Raw genomic sequence first — 27,118 nt, 5'->3', positions numbered from 1 at the left:
TTTGAATCAGGAGTCCATTTCTTCTCATTCCAGCAGACCTTGTTCCTGGTGTCCTGAGGGCTGATCCCATATTTCTTCTCCCTCATCTGGTCCCACCAGGAGCCTGCTGTCCCAGGGATTTGTTGGAAAACGGCCCCTACCCCACATGTAGACCCTGCTTAGTCCAGCAAACTTAGATCCCATGCATTCAATGTGTCAGACCAGAACCTGGTAAAACAACCCAGTGCACCATAGTAAAAATTAATTAGGTAATCCTGGTCTAGAGAAATAAAGCGCTGAAACATTTCAGGCCATCTGTCACAGCTTCATTTACAGTCAGTACATTCTGGCAGCAGAGGTAGTATTGTGCCTACTGGCTGCCACATATTATTTTCCTAAGTAAATGCTCTTCTGCGTGGGAATTCAAGTTCAGGATATTGGCCAAAAGCCCAGGACTACATCCTTTGGGTGACATAGACTTCTTTAGAGAGTGGGGGCAAAAATGGCAGACGTGGGCTGAGAGAGATGGAAGCTGCTGTGCTTCACTGGAATGCTTTTTTATACAGCAGAATCAAACTATTCCTTTTAAAAATTTGATTTGCTGAATCAAACTGTGCTGCAAAATTCAAGCTGCTTTTTTCACTGTTATTGGACTGACAGAAGGTACTGAGTTATAAGGGACCCACAAAGATCATCAAGTCCAACTACTGGCACTGCATAGGACACCCCAAGAAATGCACCATGTGCCTGAGATATTGTCCAAATGCTTCTTGAACTCAGTCAGGCTAGTGCTGTGACCAACTGCCCTGGGGAGCCTGTTCCACTGCCCAACTATCCTTTAGGTGAAAAACTTTCTTCTGATTTGACATGCTTCAATGTAGACATTTTCTGGGATTCTGACAAACTGTCCATGTAGGAAAGGCAGCAGCTTTTCTCCTTGCAAAACCAGCTGGAAAGCCAAAATGCATCCACATATGCATGACCATGCTTGGGCAAACACAGCATCCAGCAAAAAGTTTCTCAGAAAGACCTGAATGGCAGCAATGACCTCTTATCCTAATATACAGTTATATAGATTAGGACAGTTGCAGAACCTGAGCAAAGTCTGTAGCAGTAACTTGTCTCCTGAGGTTTGCTGGGGGGTAGAAAACACCATGTTTCATCTTTGATTCTTCTAAACAAGTAAATCAATGTCAAAAAAAGACTGGCATACAAAGACTCTGAACATTCCAAAGTTGATTTGAAAGCAGAATTTTTCAGATAATTGAAATGGGAAGGTCTGAAAACTCTCCAGGCATAGAATTTTCTGAACAAGGGCTACAGCTCTCTTTGCCATACAATCTGACACAGCAATTTCATCTGCTGCTGCTTGTCGAAACATTAACTGCATGTGTCTAGAAAATCTCATTGATTTGCATTGAATCATTTTTATGAGCAGCTGAGGCATTTGGCCTCATATCAACCAAGAAACCACCACTTCAAATGCAGCCTGGTGTGAGCTGGCGTGACAGCTCACTGGGAAGGCTGCAGAGACAAGACACTGGTGGAGAAAACTGTTCTCATTTTCCCATTTGAAATGGACACATTTTAACTGCTCCTTCACCCAGTGGGGAAGGATACTGCAGAAGTAAGACTTCATTCAAGCTTGAGTCTCTTTTGGATCTTCCTGTGTTTAATGATGAACTGTAACAGTGCCTTCACAAGGGCCAGTGTCCATTTCTACTATTCTTGCACATGGTCTGTCATGGACCCAGGCTTTGAAGAGCCAGAATTGGAATATGTACATTTTGCTTTCTTCTTAGGCATTGCAGAAGGCTATTCTAAGCATATGTCATTCCCATCAGGGCTCACCAGGATGTTCAAGTGACTTCTCTCTCTAAGCTCTTGTCAGAATTATGTCTCTTATAAGCACCATGAATTTTAGAGGAACAATTTTTAAAATGAACAATCTTTAATGGATTGGAGCCAAGGGGCTACAGAAACACTGCCCTGGAAGCCTTGTTCAACTTTTCAATGCAAGTGGCATACAATTCTTGCAAAGAACCTGATCCAAAATATGACTGCTGCACTCCAACCCTCACTCTCCCTAGAAAAAAAAACAAACAAACAAAAACCCTCAAAAAAAAAACCCCACAACAAAAAAACCCGCACCAAACCAAAAGAAAATAACCAAAACAAAGCCAAAAAAACCCCAAAAAAACCTGCACCAAACCAAAAGAAAATAACCAAAACAAAGCCAAAAAACCCCCTACAAAACCAAACAAAAAGCAACAACAAAACCAAACCAAACAAAAAAAAAAAAAGAGGAACATAACACAGAGAAGAAAAAACCCCCCAAAACCAAACAAAACCAAAAAAAAAAAAAAAAAAAAGAGGAGCATAACACAGAGAAGTCTTGGGTTTGTTTCACAGCAGCCTCTTCTACCTTATCAAAACCCCCACTTCCTACTGTTATGCCCAGAGCTAAGTCTTCTTCAAGTGACAACAAATGTGCAGCAAAAGGTTGCTGGGCTCCAAGTGAGGCTCTTAGGATGAGCACCAGATACACCCACACATCGAGGCTGCTCTCAGCAGAACAAGGGAATCCATCAGTTCTAAAAGACTACTCTACCCACTAAAAATCTGACAATACTTCATTTTCTATTTTTGCACTTCTGATGCAATCGACCATGATCTTCTTTAAAATGCTGGGATGTTTTGCTGATGGATGGAACAAAACATCTTTACTGTACATAAAGAAATGTGTTATCCTCAGTTTTGCCAGCTCCTGGCATCCACTTAAACACTAGACATCAGCTTCTGCAACTTAAACAAAGAGATCTGGGGAAAATTATTTGGAAACCAGAAGAAGATAAGCCCAACAGTGGCTGCTCATGTCCCAGTTACTGCAGCTGTGCATGAGACTTCCTGAACTGTGACTTGTCTTTGTCATTTGGACAAATGCATTTAGATGTTTGCTTTTAAACTCAATGTGGCTTAAGCTATTACTATCCTTGCCAAAACATTGTTCCAGTAGTCACGCTACCACTTGTGGAGTCAGAGATGAAAAGACTTCCTAAGGTCACCAGCTAGCTGTCAAGTGTGTTTAGAGCTGGAGAATTACAGACAGGGAAGAGGGACTTAGCCTGCTGACACAGCGATCAGCCAGCTCAGCTATTCATCTGACATGATGAACAGACACACACACACTCTAAACACAACAGCTGAAGTCAATAAAAGCACCCCACACATGAGAGCAAACTTTCCTCATCAGGACAGGTAGGAAAGTAAAAGTGCAAAGAAAACTAACACAGAACATCTGAACATTCAAAAACATAACAGTTTGTCCACACACACACACACAAAAAGGAATTAATGAGTTTTATAGGCTCAATGGCATTGTTTCTTAAAAGATAAACAGTATTTAGAAAGATTCTTAAAAAAAATCCACCTTATTACAGCCCTATAATATTAATAGTGAGAAAAACTGTGCATTGCAAAATGCAGTTTCAGGTTAATTTTACTGTGCACATTAAAAGATGGTTAACTCTGCCCTTGACCTTGGCACCAGATGCAGGCAAAAACACTAATGCTGTGCACCTCCCCACGGTGCAGTGACTGGGATTCACTCTGCCTAAATCAAATATATAATTTCTTGCTACACTGTTTTGGGGGGTCTAGTAAATCAGACCTACTAATGCAAGTTCCACAGATAACCCACGGATAAAAACAAGTACCTTGAGAAAGTTCAGCTACTTGGACAAGAGCTTGGCCTAAAGGCTTCAAGTACACATCTCCATTGACTAGAAAGGCACTACAGCATTTATTTTAGGGAATTTGCTTCAATATATGTCAATTAATAATCTGTATTAGGAGGACTAAGGCAAGCACTTTATAGCCAGCTGTAACAATTTTGTAATGTATTTAAGACAAGTACTTTTTACTTCAATTCTTAAGCCGTACAAGTCACACAAATAGATCAAATACTCATCTTCCTCTACAATCATCAAATTGCTATACTTCACATTGAGAGGAAATGGGCAGCACCATAATGTCTAACAGACCAGAAGCCAAAGAGCTTTAAAAAATACATGTATTGCCAGTGCTAAAAATCCTAAAACTAAACAGGAAAAAAATTGAGCAGGACCTTAACTCCAAAAATCCCTAAGTGTTCAAAATTTTTTAGCTCTTTTTTTTGCCCTTGTTGTAGAATCATACTAAGGTTTAGGCTGGAATGGAACTTTAAGGATAATCTAATTCCTAGCGCTGTGGACAGAGATGTTATCCATGTTGTATGGATGGAAATGAAAGTCAGAGTTTAAAATTTGAATACCAGCATCATTTGCTGATGGATCTGAGGTACAAGTCACCCACTTTAGACAAAAGTGATGCAAAAGTAATAATTTTTTTCTCATTTGCAAATAACCAAATTCATCTTAAATTGTGCTCACTGAAACCAAAGAACTTTACAGGAAAACTATCTACTTTTTAAAATTGAACTTCAGAATTTTCTCCAAGTACTCTGCACAGTTCAATGCAGGACAAGACACAGCCATTCAAGATAATACCATTTGGGCTAATTCCATTAACAAGCATCTAGGAGATACTGTGAAGAGATCCATATGATCTGTTCCACTGCCCAACACCATCTGTCCTTGCCTGACTGCAACAGCTGTCTAGGGCTGTCTCTAGGCAATTCTGCTATGCAGCAAGCCATCAGACACTTCCTCTCAGTGTCCTGCCGTGCTGAGGGATGGGCAGCCTTCCTCCTTCTGCCACGTTTCAGTAGTTCCTTCCAACACATCAAATATCCTCCAGGGTACATCAAGGCACCTATTAATGCCTCAGTCCTAACACTGAGAAGGGATTTCCTGCAGCAGAGATGCTGTTTGCAATGTTAGATAAGCTTGCCATCCAAACTCACGACAGTCTGGCACTACGCTTCCTAGGAAAGGGACCGATCCTCTTCTGTGTGGGCACAGTGCCATCTCAGCAGATGGGGTGAATGAAGGCATTCATGAGCCTCTGCACACTATGGGCACCACTGCTCGAAACATGAGTCACAGCTCAGATCATCTGCTTAAATATGAGCGAAGGCACAGCTCCTCATCCAGCCCTGTGCTATCCACAAACATTTCCGGTGCAGCTACACACAACATCTTAGAGGTATGATAACAGCTGAATATATACTTAGCCTAATTATGTAAGAACATTTCCTTCCATTTCCATCCCTTTTTTTTAAACCACATGTGCTTTTTAAGACATTATATCTTACTATAATAGGCTTGTGAGCACACAGTACCATCAAACCCTGCTATCCTTGCAAATCACAATTTTGAAGCAGAGCTGCACTGGATCATTAGCTCAAGTGCCTCTGTAAAGCATACATTTGCTGCACAAAACCACAGTAAATACTCAGTAGGTTTTATTCTTGCCTCTGAATTGGAACTGAATCAACCTCCCAGTATGCAGCACTGGAAGCACTTTGCTGCTGGGGGAAATGCATTTCAGATAAGATGCATGTCACAAGCAAAATCCTTGCAGCCATTTAAGTAAGATCTTCTGGGTTTTCTTCATAAAAGAAGACAAATTTTTCCTCATCACCCACACAAAGTCCAGCTTGAAATTCTGCCTGCTGAAATCTTCTTTTCCCTCCCACTATATTTTCAGCTGTAGATACCGGTGTTTCTTTCATTGCCTATTGTACAATATCTATTAATACATATTAAACCCCCGTCTGTGTTTCAGCAAAGACATGTCTTGCCTGTAAAGTCTTTTGGAAGACCATGACTCAGTATAAGCACATAGCCACCAGCACCAGTGTAAAATAAAAGGGCAGACTTCAACTTCATTTTTCATCAGAATGCTCTGCTGTCACTAGGTTTTATTACACTATGGATTCATCTCCATCAGGCAGTAACAATAGGTCTCTAAAGTTCTTTATGGAATACATATTTTACCATGGAGATCATTTAGCCCCCTGAGAGATTTAACTGGAGATTAAGCAAACAGAACCTTCAAGATTGTTCTGGTTTGACAAAAGACTGCATACTTAGAATGTCTTTTTACAGATGTATCTTCAATTATTTTCCCTCTTTTTTTTTCCCTTCCCGTGTTCATAAGGGAAATATCAATTAGTTATTGACAAGACACCCTGAATAGGTTATTTTGAGGAATAGAAACATCCATTTTATTTCCAAGATCCTGTCATGTATTTCCTCCAATTTAAAGAGAAAAAGTGATATGCCACAGATCCTACCAGCTCTGGAAATATTTATTTATAAATGACTTGAACACATGGCCTGAAAATGCACTTATTCACCGTAAATTCTAGCCTTTGCTTAAGCCTTACTAATGATCCAGCTTCACTGTTCCTACTTCCTTTGGTCTAATGAATAGTATTCTAAAATCAAATAATAAAAAACTAACATATAATCCACAACAGCTTTAAAAAGAGACATGCTTGCACTCTGTGTTCAGATTTGATCACAACAAATGACTTTTTATGCCCAACAAGGCCCATACAGTAAAGAAGAGCGATACAGGACTTTTTCCTAATAAAGCATAAAACTTTGTCACAAAACAGTTAATTGGCTTATGAGAGACATGAACTGATGCACTGGCTGAACTGGTTATAAATGCTAAGGGTTGAAGGGTACTCCAAGTGTCAACTCACAACCAGCAGGAGAAAAGAGATACAAAGAAAGACTGCATACCAGGTCTACACCCTCTTTGGGGAAAAACAAAGCATAAAAACAAGTATTACCAAGAGGACTAGACCTCTACCCCAGACTGCTGTGGGAACCCTCTGAGGCTACACCCTCTTTGGGGAAAAACAAAGCATAAAAACAAGTATTACACCAAGAGGACTAGACCTCCACCCCAGACTGCTGTGGGAACCCTCTGAGAAACTGAGAAGAAATAGAAATCACCTTGAAACACTGGATTATCATGTATGTTCTCTGCATCTATTTCCCAACACAGAGACCATGCTTAGCTTTTCAGTGCAATGGAATAAACTATGTAACTTCAGCTGCAAACTTCTCAAATACAAGGAGAGATTTCAATGCTACTGGCCCAGAGAGTGGTGATGAACAGGTAAAACATGATCCTTCAGGAAGTATGAGGTCTCCCAGTCTAAGGGGCTATAGGCACTGAGGTGCTGGAAGTGGAATGTCCAGTACCTTAGGGGCAAATGTTTGTCCAAGAAAGGTGTTCTTCTTGACCACTGCTGGTTATTGGATGCTTCTGTAGAAGCAGTACAAGACAGGGATAAGATCAGAGGCTCAGAAGTTCCACTGAGACCATGCCTAAGTGTAGCACAATGAACAAACTACCCAACACTGGAAAATCCAGGCTGAAAAAAGAATCTATTAGTTTTAATCATGTCCCATGTAAGGCAGAAGAGAAAATGAAGTCTGCATTGCACAGTATGCTTTCCTTGTTCTCACTCCAATGTACTTTTAACTCACCAGTACCATAAAGCAAAAGAAGCAAATTAAGAAAAACTGACCTTCTTACCCATCTGCTTTGATGTGCCAGCTATTTCTCTGTCTTGGTAGATGTCTATCCCTCACCCATATGTTTGCTCCCTCCTGACAAGCTCAGAGTCTTTAATACAGTTGCCCTAAAAGTAGCCTGAACAGCCTCAGAAGTCAGTCCCTGAGGACCCGAGAGTTGGCTCATCTCAGCAATTCAGACACTTGAACTGGCCAGATGAGGACTTGGCTGCATGTCTGAGGTTTCCACTGAAATCAAGGCGCTGCCTCAGACAGTTTAAAATGTGTTTAAACAAGATTCTTCAAAAAACAGCAATAACTGTGTTTGAAACAATTTAAAGCCTCCCAGAATCTACCTAGCTGTGTACAGAGCAAAATGCTTTTCCTCACCCACGTAAGTCACCAACCACAGCCTGAAAGCACAAAATTAATGCAGAGTAATTGATCTGACTTTAAAGATACTTAAGGGCTAGTAAGAGAGTCGGAGCTGTTGACTTCACTGAAAGGCAACTACCCAAATATTTTAAAAATACCTGTCTTCCTGTCTTCAGAAAGAGTGCTGAGAGCAGTGTATATAGATAGCACTGATGCTCTGCACTGTTTCATTCAATGTTTTCAAACTTATATAAAAGGATCTTCAATTACTTTCCAGTTAAATACTGAAAGATACATGAAAATGTGGGTTTCCTGATCAAGCAAATGGTCAGATTTTAAGTGAAGATTATTAAATGTGATCTGCCAGCAGCACCTGAAAGCAGAGATGAGCAGGTGGGGCATTCAGGGCTCCAGCCTCATGCACACTAAGGCTGAGAAGAGAAGCACAAGTGAAATACAGAGAAGAAGCTGAGCTCCTTAATCATTCAAAGCTTCTATTTTCATAGTTCGCAGTACATTCAAAAAACATAATTCAAAATTAATAGAAATAATTTCATCAGGACGTTTTATCTCAGCAATGTATAGGCATACCAAAAATTGTTCATGCTGATGCAAAATTTAAAAGTGGAAAATCAAAGGAAGCTGCAAAGTCAAAATATCTTCTAAAATATTTGCTTCTTCTGCCAGTTAACTTTTATAATCCGATTGCTTCTTTCAGTTTTTCAGATACATCTTCTTCCATGTGACCCGCCACTTGGGTAAATCACAACTGAATGTCCTAGTTTATCTACTTCATATGTGAAAAAAAACCCCTAAACTTACTTACTGGGTGCATTACCTTCTCTTTTCTTAAAAGAAAGGTGGCAACCAAAGAAGCAAAAAGAGAAACATTTTAACAAACTGAACCATGTCGAATGAAAAAACCCTGACATCTCTTCAGCCTATTCATTTGCCAAACCACTGACTCATTTTAATAATAGTTTTAAAGACATGTATTCTCATTATTTTATTAAAACCAAGGAAAATCTAACAATTAATTTTAAGACCACATCTGTGATTTTAGGAAAAAGGAATCTTTTAAAAACATAATGGTAAAGTAGTCTATATTAAAATAAATCTTGCAAGAGCTGAAGCTAAATCAAGACATAATACATTAAATTATTCAGAGCAATTTGTCAAGTATACTTAATGCAAGACACAGGTCATAAAAGAGACTCACAAAGACTTTAATATCTTGTTGCACTACAGCTGAAATCCCTACAAATATACATTGTAATGTATGTGTGGGGGGTGTTATTTGAGTGTTTTCAAATAGTGACTCCTACCTGAGGAAAAGAAAGCATGCAGTATTTGGAGTTCCAAAAATACTTATCTCCTTCTCTTAATCAAACAAAGTCAGAGAAGTATTTAACACAAATTTTGGTGAAAAAAAGCTATCTGATGGTTTAGGTTCTTCAGAAATACCTCCTTCCTTGCTGCACATGTTCTCTCTGAACTACATGTTGGCAGGTTTGGGAGTTAAGGTAGGAATTTTATTGTCATCAACTATTAAGATGGTTATTTGGAAAAGGTAATGGGGGCAGACCAAGACTTTGAAATACTCTGCTAAACCACAGCAAAGAGCAGGACAGAACTGTCTGCTATCCTCCCCAGGATGATTTTTGTTGGTATTTATTTTGACAACACGCAATTTCGAAAAACTCTCTCCACTAAAATACCAGCCGGACGTCTCAATCCAGCCGGTGCTGATTAGTTTACTGCAGACATCTCTGCTGGAACTATTGACTTTTCATTTCCAGCTTATGCACCTGTAGCAACAACAGCAGTGGGCACAAGCCAGAGACCACGGCGTGACCAGCCTCCAGAAGAAGTGCTGGGAGCACTCCAACTCCTAATGTTCCCTAACGAAGACTGGATGTCTGTCTGATAAATCTGCTTTAGGTAAACTGAAGCTACTGGTAATTGGATGAATTGCAAAAATGAGTGACATACTCTGCTGGCATGATCTACATTAATCTTCAATCTACACTAATCATATCAAGCAAATTATGTTATTAACATAATTAATTCATTATGGGTAATTAATGAAGTCCAGAAGAAGCCAGCCACATCTGCAAACTCAAAATCTACTCCAGTAGAAACTCTTGTAGAAACAGTAGAAACTATGGAAATAGGAATGAAACTCTATTTTTCTTTCCAGTAGGAAGATGTTCTTATAGTTTTGAAATCACATGGATATGAACATTTTTACCTTCCAAAATAATTGTTTGGACAGTTTGGTTGGCTGAGAGGGCCAGAGTGCCCATACTTTTCTGGTCTAGTCAAAAGGGAAAAAAATGTTTAACAGAAATCTAGGCACAAAAAATATTTATACCGTGTTGAGCAGTTATTGAAAAATTATTATAACTGAGAAATTAAAACAAATTTAGCAAAATAAATTTCTATATTCAAGATGATCAGGTTCTTCTGTTATTTTATTTCAGTGACATATGCCACATATGCCAGGTGATTTTTAAAGAACATATTAAAATTAAACACATGCTTACACAAATATTTGAATACATATGCACTTAAATATAGAAATAGATTTGGTGCATTTGTTGTGATTTCTTTTTTGCCTGTAAAATCATTATTTCCTTTCAAAAGTTGGTTACTTTCCATGGACATTGATTTTAAAGCGCAGTGATTCCAAAGTAGCATAATTTGAGTGTATCTGTCCCAATATTTTCTGCTTTATGAAAAGCAACACAGATCAGTTTCAGTTTCCTGCAATCCTAAGCAGCCCTGAAATACATTTTATTGCAGAACAATCCACAGGGCATCTCCATGAGCCATAAAACACTCTTTCTCAAAGCCTTGCTCTCTGTATTCACTCTCCTCACCACATTCAACTAGGGTGCTTTAATATTATAATCCAGCTATTTCTACTGGGACTGTGAATCTGGAGCAGAAGTTCTACACACCTGAGCCAGGGAAGACAAGTGAATCACTAATTCCAAGACAGCCCAAGCTCCCTCTGTATTCAATGGGGAGCACTGTAGGCAGAGGCCAAACCACATCATCCTTCTACAGACACCTGAGTGCTGACCTCCAGAGGTGCCTACCTCCTCCACAGGCTAAAGGGAGCCTACAGTTAAATGTGATGTTCAGAGTTAAAATTAATTAGGGAAAAAATCACAGCAATAATAAAAATAACAATAACAATAACAATAACAATAACAATAACAATAACAATAACAATAACAATAACAATAACAATAACAATAACATAAGTAATCACTCCAAAGTTTTAAGCCACTCCAAACATTCAACTAGGGTGCTTTAATATTATAATCCAGCTATTTCTACTGGGACTGTGAATCTGGAGCAGAAGTTCTACACACCTGAGCCAGGGAAGACAAGTGAATCACTAATTCCAAGACAGCCCAAGCTCCCTCTGTATTCAATGGGGAGCACTGTAGGCAGAGGCCAAACCACATCATCCTTCTACAGACACCTGAGTGCTGACCTCCAGAGGTGCCTACCTCCTCCACAGGCTAAAGGGAGCCTACAGTTAAATGTGATGTTCAGAGTTAAAATTAATTAGGGAAAAAATCACAGCAATAATAAAAATAACAATAACAATAACAATAACAATAACAATAACAATAACAATAACAATAACAATAACAATAACAATAACAATAACATAATAAATCCCTGCACTGCAAGTAGCCACTCCAAAGTTTTACTCAGAGTTTTCAGTACTCCCTCTTTCTCAAGTGCAGGCATCACCTAGTAACTTGTCAGACCACGTAAAGCCCATCCATCAACTCTGATATACTAGAGAAGAGAACAAGCTGGAAAAACCTTCAGAACTAATTTAATATTTATTGCTATTTTGAGCTGGATGTCTCAAAGGAAGAAAATAACTTCAGAACATTGAACTGATTTGGAATGAAATGGACCTAGAACAAAAGTTATATTTCATGGACTTTAAGGCAACTTTTGAAAAATGCAGAAACACAGAAATAAGATGGTATAGAAAGTAATAGAGTAATTAGCACATTAAGGGCCATGTTCTTAATGGACAGGTGACTTTTCCATTACAGAAGAAAAATTAAAAAGTCCTAAAATGGAAAGCACTGATCTCAAGATTAGGCATACAAGCTGTCATGGAGCAATCTCAAGCAATGTATTAGCACCAAAGTTGGATGGACTGAGAGGAGCCTGAGAAGAGCTCTTCATTACAGACCTCAGAAGAATATTTCTTTAAGAGTTTGAGAACAACATACTCGACTCTGAAAGAGCAGTCTTCAAAAGCTTCAACATGTGTAGGTGGGAACCAACTAAACAGAACAATTCAGAACAGAAATCTCTCTTTGGAAACACTGCATGGAAATGGAAAGTAGGAGAGATGAATCTTGAAGCAGATTTTCAGGAAGTTGAGTGTAGACTCAAAAAACTTTAGGGAGTCTGTGGAGATCACTGCACAGTTGATCAGAAGGCTGAAATACAATGATGCAGGAAAGAGAGGAATCAAGTTGCACAATATGGAATTATTAACTGGGAGAAACTAAGGGTAGCAAATTCTCCTCTTCTTGGAAACAAAACTTCATGACACCTCAATGACATGTATGGCTGCTCATGACCTGAACAATCAGCAACAGTAAAATCCCTTAGGAATAACGGGCACATCTACAAATATTGCATTTTCATATTGCATTTTCTAGCCTTTGCATACATTCAGATTTTCCAGAAAATTGCATTACCAATTGCACTTATTGATAAATTCTTAATTGCTTGACATTGGTAATTTCTTTTTCAAAAAGAAAGAGACACCACAAAACCATTTGAGATAAAAAGGTTGCATTAGACAAGCATATCTTTGATATTTAATATCTTTGTCAGTTATCATTAAAAATCTGATTAATTTTCCTCACATGGTATCAAATCTTTTCAGGACCTAAAAATTTGAGCTCAGAACAACCCTAGGACTTCTAGTTTGTTTTGCTACATTATGCTCTCTCTGTAACTTAGGGTTAGTTTAATGTGATTGTAACTGCCACTTATTTCAAACACGTACATTAACCATAAAGAAATTAATTTTGAATAAGGAAAAAAACCTCAGAGGAGCAACTTTTTATTATTTTGAAAATTCAGTCGATTAGCCAAAACAACACACCTGTCTGCAGTGCAACAATTAGCAGGTTTCTGAGGAAAGCTCTTGACAGTGCATGATTTAACCTGGAGAACAACCAAACTCAAGCTACGTTTTCTCAGTGACAACAGTTGAGGCCCATATGCTACTCTCTGCTCATACCTAAAAATAACCATTCCTTGAAGCAGTTATAAAGCCAAATCACCCCATTTTAACCAATATGTAATCTAACCAATGGGTACAACACCTTTCCTACTGCTCTGTAGTTGGATTAACACTTTATACCCATTTACTGCTGCTTAATGGAGCAATGTGAAATGGAACAGTAGCAGCACAACAGGCTGAACACCTCCCATGCTATGGCATCCTAGAGACAAATCAGTAAAACTTTCTTCAAGGTGGTACAAGTCTGTGTCTTCTGAGCCAGAAGAAGACCTAAATGTCGCATCCAGAAGGAAAACATTAACAAGTGGAATACTGAACAAAAATGCTGTCCATAGCCTGGGGGTTTTACCACCTGTACTTGGTAAAGAAGTGAAGATTGCATGGTGTACTTGAAGAAAGAGTTCATGTCTGCAGCCCTGGTGAAGGAAGATGTTGTCCCGTGGAGATAAACTAGGCAGATGATAAGCACAAACCCTTCTGTCTCCAGGACAAGCAAGCAAAGCAGGCGTGCTGCTGTCTGTGCCCCTGAGTGAGCACACTTTACTCTCATGTAAAGAGTACCTCATCTGACCTCAGGGCACCAAAATTGAGCACTGCAATCTGTGATTGCAATGCTTACCCAATGGCAAGCTGAGTGCTTAAAGACATCCATAATTAAAATTGAAGGTGTATGAGGAAACACATTCCCTATTAATGGCTAAACTATCCAAGCATCTTTGGTCTCCTCCTTTGTGAGACACCAACCAAAATACCTATAACCAACCTGCTGGTTCCCTCCTGTTGCTGCAGCTGCAAAAATAAGGCATTTTTCTTTTTCAAAAAGAAAGAGACACCACAAAACCATTTGAGATAAAAAGGTTGCATTAGACAAGCATATCTTTGATATTTAATATCTTTTTCAGTTATCATTAAAAATCTGATTAATTTTCCTCACATGGTATCAAATCTTTTCAGGACCTAAAAATTTGAGCTCAGAACAACCCTAGGACTTCTAGTTTGTTTTGCTACATTATGCTCTCTCTGTAACTTAGGGTTAGTTTAATGTGATTGTAACTGCCACTTATTTCAAACACGTACATTAACCATAAAGAAATTAATTTTGAATAAGGAAAAAAACCTCAGAGGAGCAACTTTTTATTATTTTGAAAATTCAGTCGATTAGCCAAAACAACACACCTGTCTGCAGTGCAACAATTAGCAGGTTTCTGAGGAAAGCTCTTGACAGTGCATGATTTAACCTGGAGAACAACCAAACTCAAGCTACGTTTTCTCAGTGACAACAGTTGAGGCCCATATGCTACTCTCTGCTCATACCTAAAAATAACCATTCCTTGAAGCAGTTATAAAGCCAAATCACCCCATTTTAACCAATATGTAATCTAACCAATGGGTACAACACCTTTCCTACTGCTCTGTAGTTGGATTAACACTTTATACCCATTTACTGCTGCTTAATGGAGCAATGTGAAATGGAACAGTAGCAGCACAACAGGCTGAACACCTCCCATGCTATGGCATCCTAGAGACAAATCAGTAAAACTTTCTTCAAGGTGGTACAAGTCTGTGTCTTCTGAGCCAGAAGAAGACCTAAATGTCGCATCCAGAAGGAAAACATTAACAAGTGGAATACTGAACAAAAATGCTGTCCATAGGCTGGGGGTTTTACCACCTGTAAAGAAGTGAAGATTGCATGGTGTACTTGAAGAAAGAGTTCATGTCTGCAGCCCTGGTGAAGGAAGATGTTGTCCCGTGGAGATAAACTAGGCAGATGATAAGCACAAACCCTTCTGTCTCCAGGACAAGCAAGCAAAGCAGGCGTGCTGCTGTCTGTGCCCCTGAGTGAGCACACTTTACTCTCATGTAAAGAGTACCTCATCTGACCTCAGGGCACCAAAACTGAGCACTGCAATCTGTGACTGCAATGCTTACCCAATGGCAAGCTGAGTGCTTAAAGACATCCATAATTAAAATTGAAGGTGTATGAGGAAACACATTCCCTATTAATGGCTAAACTATCCAAGCATCTTTGGTCTCCTCCTTTGTGAGACACCAACCAAAATACCTATAACCAACCTGCTGGTTCCCTCCTGTTGCTGCAGCTGCAAAAATAAGGCATTAGAAATAGCAGCCTTCCCCAAGATTCCTCTTTTGCATTCCTGGCACAGCTCACTTGCACGGTCCACAAAATGCATTCATTAACAGATAACAAAACAGCAGAAGGAGGCTTTCTCCAAATGTTCCAGTCCTTCTTGAGCACAGGGGGAGTCCTCCAAGCATTTCATTGATTTATCAAAGAAAAGTCCCACCTTCTAGCAGGAAAGACGTATTCCACTGCATTCCGTTGCTAGGCAGTCCTCTGCACTTAACTGCAATTATTTATTCATACGAACTTCCTTCTCCACCCTCCCTACCAAGATGTTTGTGGTGTTGAATAAACAACCGTACAACAAAAAGAGCATAAAAGCAGAAGGGCAAAATATTTAAGAGCAAAATTAATAGTTGTCACCAGAACTAAGAATGAGACAGCAAAGATAAAGATGGCAAAGTCCAAAAATAACTGGACTCCAGGGGGCCAGGGAGAAATACAGCAATTTTTTAAAAGAGAAGTCAGGCTGCTAAGATAGATAGAGAGATAGCAATGAGATAAACCAACCAAGTGGTGAGACCCCATATGTGAGACTGCCCCAAACAAACATTTCAAGACTCATATTTAGTTGTGGAGCTGTGAGTACTCAGAAGGCCATGACCTTCTTTTTCTTCAAGGTTCTTGAACATTTACTATATATAACACAACTATTTATGATTTAAAACAAATCCATTCAGGCAGATTTTGACAGGATTGCTTGTGACATGTCTGAGAAAAATGCATTACTTTAAACAGTCTGAGGAAATAAACCTAGCAGATTCAGTGTTTCATGCTACAAAATGTCATCTAACTTTATGAAAGATATACATGGAGGGTAAAAAAAGAACATTTCTTTGAGCTTGCTTAGATAACTCAAGTTAACTCAAAATCTCAAGAATGTCTGCTTGCTCTCTAGACCAATAGAGCACTCACTGTTCAGCAACAGGGACTTCTCTGTGATCAATATAGTTTCTTTCACATTGAATGCTTTCAGCTTTTTTCAACTTCTTTCTGTTCTTTAACCTATTTCTTAATGATTTAAGACTAAATATTACTTGAAGTTAGATAAAGGTTCCTAACTTCCTGCATTTGTTGAAAGTAACTGAGAATTTTTCTCCTCTTTACTGTTGTCTCAAGAATTCATTCTGTTAACTTGTTTAATCAGATCCATTATTATTATTATAACTATTAACAGTAACACATAATAATTATGGTATCAAATATAATTAGTTATCAATTTCACATCTGCAAGTTCTTGATCCCATCTGATGTCTGCTATGCACACTGGAGAGTCAAACCAGAAATTAATGCCTTTCATAACTACATCATGTGATATGAAGGGCTTTTTAATGTTAACAGGTTAGCCCAGTTCACAAGCATTTGTGAAAAATATAATATACTATAGGTTTCCTTTTCAAATGTAGGAAGCACTGATGTCCCTTATCCTAAACAGACAAAATATCCTGCCTGAGAAAAGAAGTGCTCCTTATTACTTGTTAATCCCACAACCAACAGCAGTAATTACAGCCCATATGAAGACATCTCAGCTCAGGATCAAGACAGATCAAGTTTCTTGTCCGGCAAATCTAGTAATTTGGAATGTGTTTTGGTTCCAGAAGAGTTACATGAAGAGCAGCTAAAATAGAAATTTTTATTTTTTATGTAATCTTGGTCTTTATTTTTTTATGTATTCTTGGTTTTTATGTATTATGTACATATATTATATGTATTTTATGTATTTATATATGTATATAGTATACATATATTTTATGTATTATTTTATGTATTCTTTCTTTATCTGAAATTGGCAGATATCTTATTGTTGCCAATAATTAACTTATTAATATTGCTTAAGACTTACATGCTAAGCATTTAGAGTATGTTTCTGAATCAGCTATCTTTCAAAATTCCTGGGTCTTCAAACAACTGAGCATACGATATTCTAACAGAGCCTTACATTGAATTAATGGCTAATAAAAATGTTCCTTAGGGTTTTAAAATACTTGTTGTGACAGCATTTTGCCTTCTTGTAGCAACAACTGGTGATTACTTGAACAGAGAGTGCCTGCCACTAGGGCAGTAACTTATGTTGATTATGATTTCAAAGATGTAAAAATGCCTTAAGGCTTGGAAAGTAGATACAAGTTTAATAAATACGAATATAAATAGCTGACTAAATAACCCACTACACAGACTTTTATAGATCAGTTCTCTACAGATTTCAAGGCAATGCCATCAATAAAGGCAGTAAAAAGGATGAGCTGACTAGAGGCCAGCAAGCTCTGTCAGATTTCTAAAAAAACCCACATTTCAAGTGTTCAGCACGCTGGTGATGCCAGACTAAGAATTTAAGAGAGAGAGTTGAACATTAAGAATACTTGCTCTATATATAGCACTACAGTATGTGTTGGGGATTAGGTTGTCAACAAATTAAGCAAGATTTATACATTCAACAACACACTGCTGGAATATATACAATCTTTTTGACTCTGACTAATGTGACAACTTACACACTTGGATTGACATAGAAGAAGAGATCTGGAGACTAAATCATAGATCCATGTTTTAAAACTGTGATTATTCAGAGCAAATTACTTCCTACAGAAAATTCCAAAATTTAAAAGGAAGATTAAATTTTAAACAAGATACGATACTTGAAGGAAAAGAGGAAAGGACCTCCTTATGCCAACATAACTTCTTTTACCTTTCTTCCTAAAAGTCACAGAACCACAGAAAGTGAGAAGTTGGAAGGGACCCACAAGGATCATTGAGTCTGGCTCCTGGCCCTGCACAGGACAGCCCCAAGAGTCACAGCATGTGCCTGAGAGCATTGTCCAAATGCCTCTGGAACTCTGTCAGGCTCTTGCTGTGACCATTCCCTGGGGAGCTGCTCCAGTGCTCAGACACCCTCTGGGTGAAGAGCCTTTTTTTAATATCCCACCTAAACCTGACGTGACACAACTTCAGGTCATTCCCTTGGGTCCTGTCACTGGTCACAAGAGTGAAGAGATCAGTGCCTGCCTCTCCTCTCCCCTCACAAGGAAGTTGTAGCTGCAGAGAGGTCTCCCCTCAGTCTCCTCTTTTCCAGGCTGAACAGACCAAGGGACCTCAGTCACTCCTCATACAGCTTCCCTTCAAGACCCTTCACCATCCTCATTGCCCTCCTTTGGACACTCTCTAATAGTTTAATATCTTTCTTATAGTTATCTTTTTTTATATTTCTTGTATTAATTTCATCACGGTCTGCATAAGTACCAGCATATGCTATACTATGTATCTCTGTGTGATATACATGTAACATGTTTAAACATTTCTTTCCGTGAAAATGATCAAAAATGCTTTGATCATACAGGAAAAACTGTGTCAATTTAAACTTAATAGAAAAAATAAGTTAAAAAATTATTAAGATCCCTTTATAAAAAATTATTTCTTATCCAAACTTTGTACACACCACAAAGTAGACCCAAACCTCTTTGTAGCAAACTCTCAATCAGCAAACACTGTCAGAGATGAAGCACTGCTGCTGGAATGCAGCCAGACATGGCAGCAGCATGGGGAATGCTCTCCTCTCAGAAATTCCTAACACAACTGTATTCCACCACAAAGCACCAAGACTGCAGCACACCCAAGGAATGCACCCAGCCTTTGTGGTGGATCTGCCCACGTGCACCAGTGCAACACATTCAGAGTATGTCATAATTTATCTGTGTGCATGCTATGACTACAGTTTGCATTTCCCAATGCATTTGACCCTTCAAGATTAATTTTACAACCAATGACCCTGATAAAGTTTCCAGGTATTCCAAGTAAATGCTTAGTTTACTTTTGCCTGCTTTTTGGCTCACTGCCTTTTCTACCAGCCTTGAGTCAATCTCACACAGGACATACAAAGCAAGGACCCTTACTGTCTGCAATATATAAGAGAAAACCAGACAGGCAACCCAGCAATCATTACTTGCCAAGGGGTCTAAGGACTAAAGATTCAAGACTATTTGCTGTGTTCAGTCACAAAATCCTTGTCTAACCTAGCGTGTATCTGAGCCCTCCCCAGCACACAGGACATACAAAGCAAGGACCCTTACTGTCTGCAATATATAAGAGAAAACCAGACAGGCAACCCAGTAATCATTACTTGCCAAGGGGTCTAAGGACTAAAGATTCAAGATTATTTGCTGCTGTAAATAACAAAATCCTTGTCTAATCAATCTAGCGTGTATCTGAGCCCTCCTAACTCATGCCAGTGCCAAACACCCAACTCCCTTCTGAGCCCTCTTCAGCTGGTAATGTGTAGGATCCAGTCCTGCAAGACTATTTGCTGTGTTCAGTCACAAAATCCTTGTCTAACCTAGCGTGTATCTGAGCCCTCCCCAGCTCATGCCAGTGCCAAACACCCAACTCCCTTCTGAGCCCTCTTCAGCTGGTAATCTGTATGATCCTACTGGCAAGGCCAAACCAAGGGGCTGAGTAACCCTACTCAGACCATGGAAAAGCAGTTTTAAATCCCTGGTTAGAGAGAGTCCAAAGTCTCTTACGTGTAAAGGCATGCCCCCCAATGAGGCAGCTCAGGGATCTGGAGCTGGCCTGGCTTCAACTCACGCCAACAGAGCTGCTCCAGTGTACATGGAATGCTTGAATGCATTCCCTGGGACAGTCTGTACCTTTTGAGATCCGGGCAGGCCCCTAAAAATGGACAAATTCAGCATTCCATGTCCATTCAGAAGAGGAGAGAAATATTCATTTGAGTAGAACTGGGACCTCTTCTTGCTGTTGCCCCTTCACACTGGCAGCTTTTCCACTATTCCCTCTGTCACCTTAAATCCCACAGACTGATGCTTTCCATCAAGTGCAAGGAATTTTCTTCTACTATTTCCAACTGCTTTGTTTATCATCTAATGCATGTCTTCTCATACAAGTTGGGTGCAGCTCCATAGAAATTAGCAGAGCAGTTTCACATGGAACTAGTATTAGGCTTTTTTCTGTTAGTATTTTTATGGCTTAATCTTTTCAAGCATAACTCAAATATTCTCAGATAATTCTCATAAAGTACCTATACTCTCTAGAAATATAAAAACAGTTGCATGCTACCAGTCCACTGAAGATATGAGAAATTCACCATTAACTGTGTCCTTGCTCACACCTTTAATAAAATATTTTTAAACACTTTCACTGTTATTATTAGTAACAGTCATTTGTAATGTGATTCTTACCCATTGATCGGGACCCTGCTGTGCACGGTGCAGCCATGCCAAACATCCCTGCACCAAAGGGTTCATAATTTAAATATGAGATGAGAAACCACACATCAATACAGAGGAAGCAAAAGGAAAGAATAAAAGATTTATCTTCTACAATTATGTAAGTGGTGTTTTAGGCAAGGAGAAGAAAGCTTACAAGGAGTAGTGAGAAATAACTGTAGGCAAGCAAAGAACAAGCACTGAATGTACAATCTGTGGTTTTATAAATATCTTCTATAACATGTAGTCGTGACAATAAGAGTCCTGACTGTACTAAGGTAGAAGATGTCATTTGTGTCTTGTTTTCATTTCTATACTGTTTGGTTGCTCAATTTTGGATTAATTTTCCAGCTTCTATATTGGCCTTTTTGCTGTGTTTTAATTCTTGGGGGAAAGTTCTCTATTCTCTTTTCTCACAATCATTCTTTTCCTTTTCTCTTTACATTGCTTTCACTGATCCAATCATATGCAATAAGGTTCTGGCATCCTGGCTTGTTTAAAATATTAATATCAAATAGCAATGAAAATTGTGAATGATTGAAATAATTTAAGTTGGATAAATTATCATGTAATGATATGTGAGGGAACTGCATAAAATGTTATTTTATTCCACTTACAACCTTTTGTGCAATGAAAGACTAATTTAATCCTTTTATTTTTCTGTAGGTATTTTGTCCATATGTACTACCTTGGAATTCCTTTAATTTTTTTTAGCTTGGAAATCCTGCCATCCATTTCTGACAAGAGCTTTGATCAAATTGACATATTTCTCTTTGCTTTATTTTTTTCCCTCAAAAATGTGCAGAACTTACTGCATGGCATCATGCCACTACAATGAATTTACTTTGGATTCAGATTTCAGAGAGATTAGCACATGGATACAGATATATTGGTTATGAAGGACATGATATTTCCTAATAGCTTCCTCCAAACTTGCATATATTTACAGATCTGTGCTTAGTCCCATCCCACAAAGGGAAAATCTAGAAATTAAAGAGTTTGTATAAAACACAGTTTGCTGAAAACAGTGCTTTTTGTATGTTATTCTAATAAGCAGAGTTATATCTAAGAAATAACAAAGTTTTTAGCACATAGGAAAAAGCTGGTTTTTGTAATGACTAATTGCTTGCTCTAATGAACACCTTTTCTTGCATCTGCAGTACTATTGCTGTTTTTAAGAACAGAAATCTCATCTCTCCCTACTTGATGTGATGTACATTAAGACCCAGGCACTAGTGGTTTGAATGTCTCATTTTCAGAAATCCATCTGGCTAGTTACATGGCAAATTTTTGACCGGCTGGCTCCTAACTCTTCATTTTTTTAACCCTGGCAAACTAAAATTTTGATATTTTTGTCAGATGACTCTACTATTATCAGTACTAACAGAAATACAGAATAGCTTGTATTTGTTGATGTGTTTTGATAATTTCAGATTGGAAATTATATGTTATATTGTAAACTTCTCTCTATTCTCATAAGTGTTTATATTACTTTTTCCAGTTACTCTCTACAAGCAAAAAGCTAATTTCCTATTTACATCAGATTATATGTGGTCTTGGGTTAAAAGCAGTGATTAAAATTCTACTAATCTCTTATCTCAGAGTTTAGAAAGGATATGTTTAGAAGTGCTAGACAGTAATAAAAACTTTGCACTATGAGTATTATAATTCTGTGAAATTTTTCCATTGCAAAGATTTCACTAGTTGTCATATACTTTGCTTGCAAACTGAAAAACTGCTCAAGTTCTAGCAGTTGATATTAAAAACCATAAAGACACCATTGCCTGCATCCTCTCAGTTCTCATCTTGCAGAATGACTATGGGCAGCCTCATCTCTCATGGATGAAATCTTTCTTAAGGATCACTTCCAAAAACTTCAACTCTTCTCTTCCTCCATTATAATATATTGAATTTCCCATCTCTCCTAATCATTAACCATTAATCACCCTTCACGGTGCAACACTTAAAATCTGAGTAGATGGTTAGGAAATACCTAATGCATTCATACATAAAAGAAGAGAGACTGAGAAGAAAAACCAAAGGAGAAAAAACCCTATAATTCAGCTCCTGTATTATTCACAGGGAACAGGCTCTGAGATGGAGACTCTGTCTTTTCCTTTTGCACTGTGTTGATGCAGAGTAATCTGTCAAGTGAGAGGGAAGATGATAGGTAGGATATCATGTTTTATCACTCACCTGTACATATTACACTGGTCAATGTCTTATCCTAACTTCATATTCTAAGGCATGGGGAGTTATAATATTGCCAGTTGCCCCTGACAGCATTGGTTTACAACTGCACCCAATTTCATACTAGAAACAGCACGGTAGTATCAGCTTATCTAACTCAAGTCTTGCTCTAGCATGAACTGCTTCTGCTTTCATTTTGCTTCAGATTCTTGTTGATGCAGATCAAAAAACCACAAAGCAGGCAACAGCTGAATCTAGCAAGTTCAGCAAGATTAGACACAACCTACAGACCTTTCACTTGACTACAGCTGCTGTTCCTTGGGTCTTAGGTATTAAAGCATGAGTAAACAAAGAGAAAAGGCATTTGATGGAAAAAAAGGAACATGTCCCCAACTTTCACTGAAAGACACTTGGATAAGTCAAAAAGAATGACTGAAATTTATATTCCACCAACACACAGTCTCACAGGTGCTAAACTACTCAGACAAGGTAAACCACTGATGCAAGGGCTATGCCCTACTGAAAATATGTATGTGGTGACTAAAATTTTTTAGATTTTCCTTTCTGGCACAGCTCAATCATGGCTCATCTATACTATCAAAACCTCTTGCATCTTTGGTTTTAAAATTTAATAAAAATGCTTTGAAAGTCTTTTCTGTCAAAGTTCTATCACATATTTTGAACTAATACACGAGAATGCCTTTTTTTCATGTGTCAATTTTTTTTATAAATTTAAGTCACTAGAGTAAAATTCAAACATATTCTAAGCATCTTGCCATTGACTCAGTTCACTTGCCAAGTGATCAATGTGGTCATCAAAATGTTTGGCTGAGAAAATCATTCCTAGTTTATAAGCACTGAGACCCAAAAGGAATTATATAATGGATATACAAAAGACTAAACATAAAAGTGTTATATAAAAGACTTTCTTCCTCTTTTCTAACACCAATTCAGCAGAACAGTGGGCCAAATGAAGGCTCTCACTGATTAAATTTTTTCAACCAGGCGTTCTTCAGTAATTCCTTGGCATGGAAGTGGCCCTGCTGTGTTCTCCTGCTCGAGTGCTTACCAAGCACCAAAGGTTCAGCTTTGGAGAGCAGAGCAATGAGGATGGATTATTAGAACATGGTTCCAGGCTTTAGTAAGGAACATACTATGAATATGTCCCAGCACTATTTTCCTTCACTTGAATATACCACACTTCACCCTCTGATAATTTTTGTGTTTTGAAGCTTTTTGTGATCAGAAAATGTTTCCCTACACGTTCACTTTTTAAATGTAGCACATTTTTAACTTGTGCACGTGTTACTGCTCAAGCTGTATCAAAAAAAAATTAAATTTCCTGACTAAAAATTGTGCACTGTTTTTCAGGACTGTAGTCTGGTTTTACATCACTTCTTTGAAAAGAGTGTATTAATGTAGAGTTTTAACTACAAATTCTTGTTTGTATAAGTTTACTCAGGCAAGTTACTTCAGTGGATTTATGAGTAAAGAGGAAAGACCACAAGATCTTGCTTCTGCTCCCCTCACTATAAGATTTACTTCTCTGAATGAAGGGCTGGCAAGACTGTACTACATAAAGTGCCTGCAAGCTGACAATGCAAGATATTAATTTAAAATAAAAGGGTCAACGAAAACCCAACGTGGCAGTTGGCTCAGGTCACTGACTGCTGTCCTTTTCTCTCCTGCTCTCAAGCCCTTCACACACATACTTGGCTATTCAGTGAACTCAGACTCGGAAAAATGTGCCTTTTGAACTTAGTTCTCAAAAGAAGCTTTCAGAGCAGCAAAAATAGCAATGCCCTCCTACAATACCTACTGCACCTTCAAATCCATGGAAGGGGAAGATCGAGTTTTGTCATGGTATCACAAGTAATGCCACAGGGATGAGCATGGGAGTCCAAGATGTGAAAGAATAGTAAATCAGTATCTGTACCTTCACTGACCTACCTTCAGCCTGCCATGTAAAAGCCCATGATATGTTCCAGCAACATCCCAGATTTTATCACTATCCAAAAAAGCTACAACCATGTGACTTTATTGCATGCCTGCACACCGCCTGATTGAGTAGTCTCCATCTCTGCAGGTTTTTAAAAAAATAAAGCCCTTGTAACCTTGTCTTATATGAAGTCCTACAGCTGACTGTCCTTTGTGCAGAAGTTGGAGTAGAAGCCTCCTGAGGTTCACGCCAGCTTAAGGTGACCTGGGAACACAGCACACAAACATACACAAACACAGAGAACGTACACAAATAGTCCTCACCAAACTCCACCTGTATAATCTCTTAGAATTTATGATGTCATGGCTCTACTATGCTCTAGCATAGCTCAACTGAGTTTCCAATACCTTAAACTTTTGTGATATACACAGAGATGCCAACATTTAACTAAGATCAGGAGACATATAGCTCTGCCTAATCACAGTTCTTAATGTGGATAATCACATATACAACAGCCTCTAGTTATCTATCTCCCTGACAGTAGCTGCCAAAATTTTTTAGGATAGCTATGTAGACTAGTGAGAACAGAATCATGAAGAAGTATCACATGTATCTTATTTTTCTGACATTTTAAATAAATGTATTCAAAAAGCAGGAAATATTCAGCGCTTGCTTCCTATCAGTAAAAGCAGTCATAAACCTTTTTCTTAGCATGGTTCAGGGCAAGGACACAAGTGTTTCCAGTACCTATGAGGTTTCTGTACTTTGTAGCCTGTAACCCAGAGGCTACACCAGGTGACTTCTGGTTTTTGCATTTAAAACATGCTGGCTCTCAAAAAAAAGGTATTGGTTTACTGTTGCATGTTAACTCCAAAAAGTAAGTTCATCTGACCAGGACACTGACCAAGAGAGACTAACAACTGCATCATCTTCTGCCTGGCTTCCTCACCTCTATGCCAAGCACACAATATACATATAAAATCTTTGCAACATGGTATTTAAAATCTGCCTTTTGCATTGGCTGGACATCTAACTCACTGTGATCCAAATAAAATAAAAATACTCTTTCCTATACTACTGTGGAAATCTGTAGTGATTATTTTAGAGCAGATATTTACACTTCTTATCCTTGGACTTCAGTGACATGAACACCAAAGACAGACGTGTTCTTTACCTGAAGAAGAATATAATGATGAGTGTTCATTCTAAAAGGTTGAAACACTATTTTGTGAGTAAAGGCCATGTGGGTTATATCCTGACAAAGACTCAACCTGAAATATCTGGGATATCAGAGCAGACTTACAATGCTAAATGTGTTGGAAAAAGCAAATTTTTCAGTTGGCCTCAGTGCACATCAATATGTATGGAATAAACAATGACTGTGCTTTTGTAACACATCCCTTATTTGAGAGACAAATGCATGAGTATTTCACAGCATTCTATTTTCACATTCATTAATGTCAAAACCAGAGCTTTCCAGTGACCTTGCTCTGCTGAGGACTGTTATCACTAATGGACCTATCATAGTCTCATGCTCCCAAACTTCACGGCTCATTTCTTCCATGCTAATGCACATACAGATCATTTGAGGGGAAAAAAAAAACCCATATCCATATCTAAGCTCCATGACTCCCCACTTTCTATAACTTCTCATAACACAAAAGGATAGGTGATTTTAGCTTGAGTGTGAAAGAAGGAATAAGGTAACCCCAGAAACAGATCTTAACTCCTAACACATGCAACAAGATGTCTGAGCACAAAGTTTTTTCCAGGATTCACTACTCAACTACTTCATGGGCATTTCATGGGCATTAGGAAGTCAATGCCCCCCAACCCGCAGCTGCATTTCTCTGCACTGGTAACAATATTGCCTTTTTTGTAATTTGCAGCTTGGAAAAACTGTAATGAATTTGGCTCTATTTTTTTTTTTTTTTTTTAGCCAAAGGAAAGGAAGACTGAAAGAAAAAATTGTAAGTTTTTAGAAAGATACTCTGTGGCCTCCAAAGCTAGTCCATCTTATGATCTAGCTGACATCACTGTTACAAGATTCAGCCTCACTGTCTAACAACTTTCACCATACTTACTTAACTTTAATCACTGACTGTAGAAATTCTATCATATCACTATATCATGCAATCCATTGTATGTATTTTGGAGTTTCAGTCAATGCAGACTAGCAGTATGGGAACTATTTCATATATCAGATAATCCTAGCTGCCTAGGGCAGAATTCGACACCATTTGAGGCAAGTACCTCAGACTTCATTTATATTCCCTGAAGTGTTTGCCACAATCCACCCCATCTTCAAGTCCCAAGTCTAAAACAAGTCATAAAAGACCCAGTTCCTCTTCAGAATTTGGTGACCATAGGGTGACTGTCTCAGCTATGGATGCACACATAAGAAACACAGACTCACAGAATTTCATTTGCAAGGGAGCTTTGCAGGTCATCTGGTCCAGCCCCCAGCCCAAAACTAGGTTATGTTGCTCAGAC

The 27,118-nt window shown here is 38.5% G+C and overlaps 1 protein-coding gene across 2 annotated transcripts in view; it reads right to left on the bottom strand.

The window, feature by feature from the left end:
- Positions 1-27,118, bottom strand: part of GPR158 (G protein-coupled receptor 158) — a 190,023-nt gene that overhangs the window by 54,787 nt on the left and 108,118 nt on the right. The gene's annotated exons all lie outside the window — the stretch shown is intronic.

The sequence above is a fragment of the Passer montanus genome, unplaced genomic scaffold (genome assembly GCF_014805655.1).
Source record: "Passer montanus isolate IOZ18808 unplaced genomic scaffold, ASM1480565v1 scaffold10, whole genome shotgun sequence".
Lineage (NCBI taxonomy): Eukaryota > Metazoa > Chordata > Aves > Passeriformes > Passeridae > Passer > Passer montanus.
The sequence above is the reverse complement of the archived record's forward strand: the minus strand, read 5'-3'. Positions and strand labels throughout refer to the sequence as shown.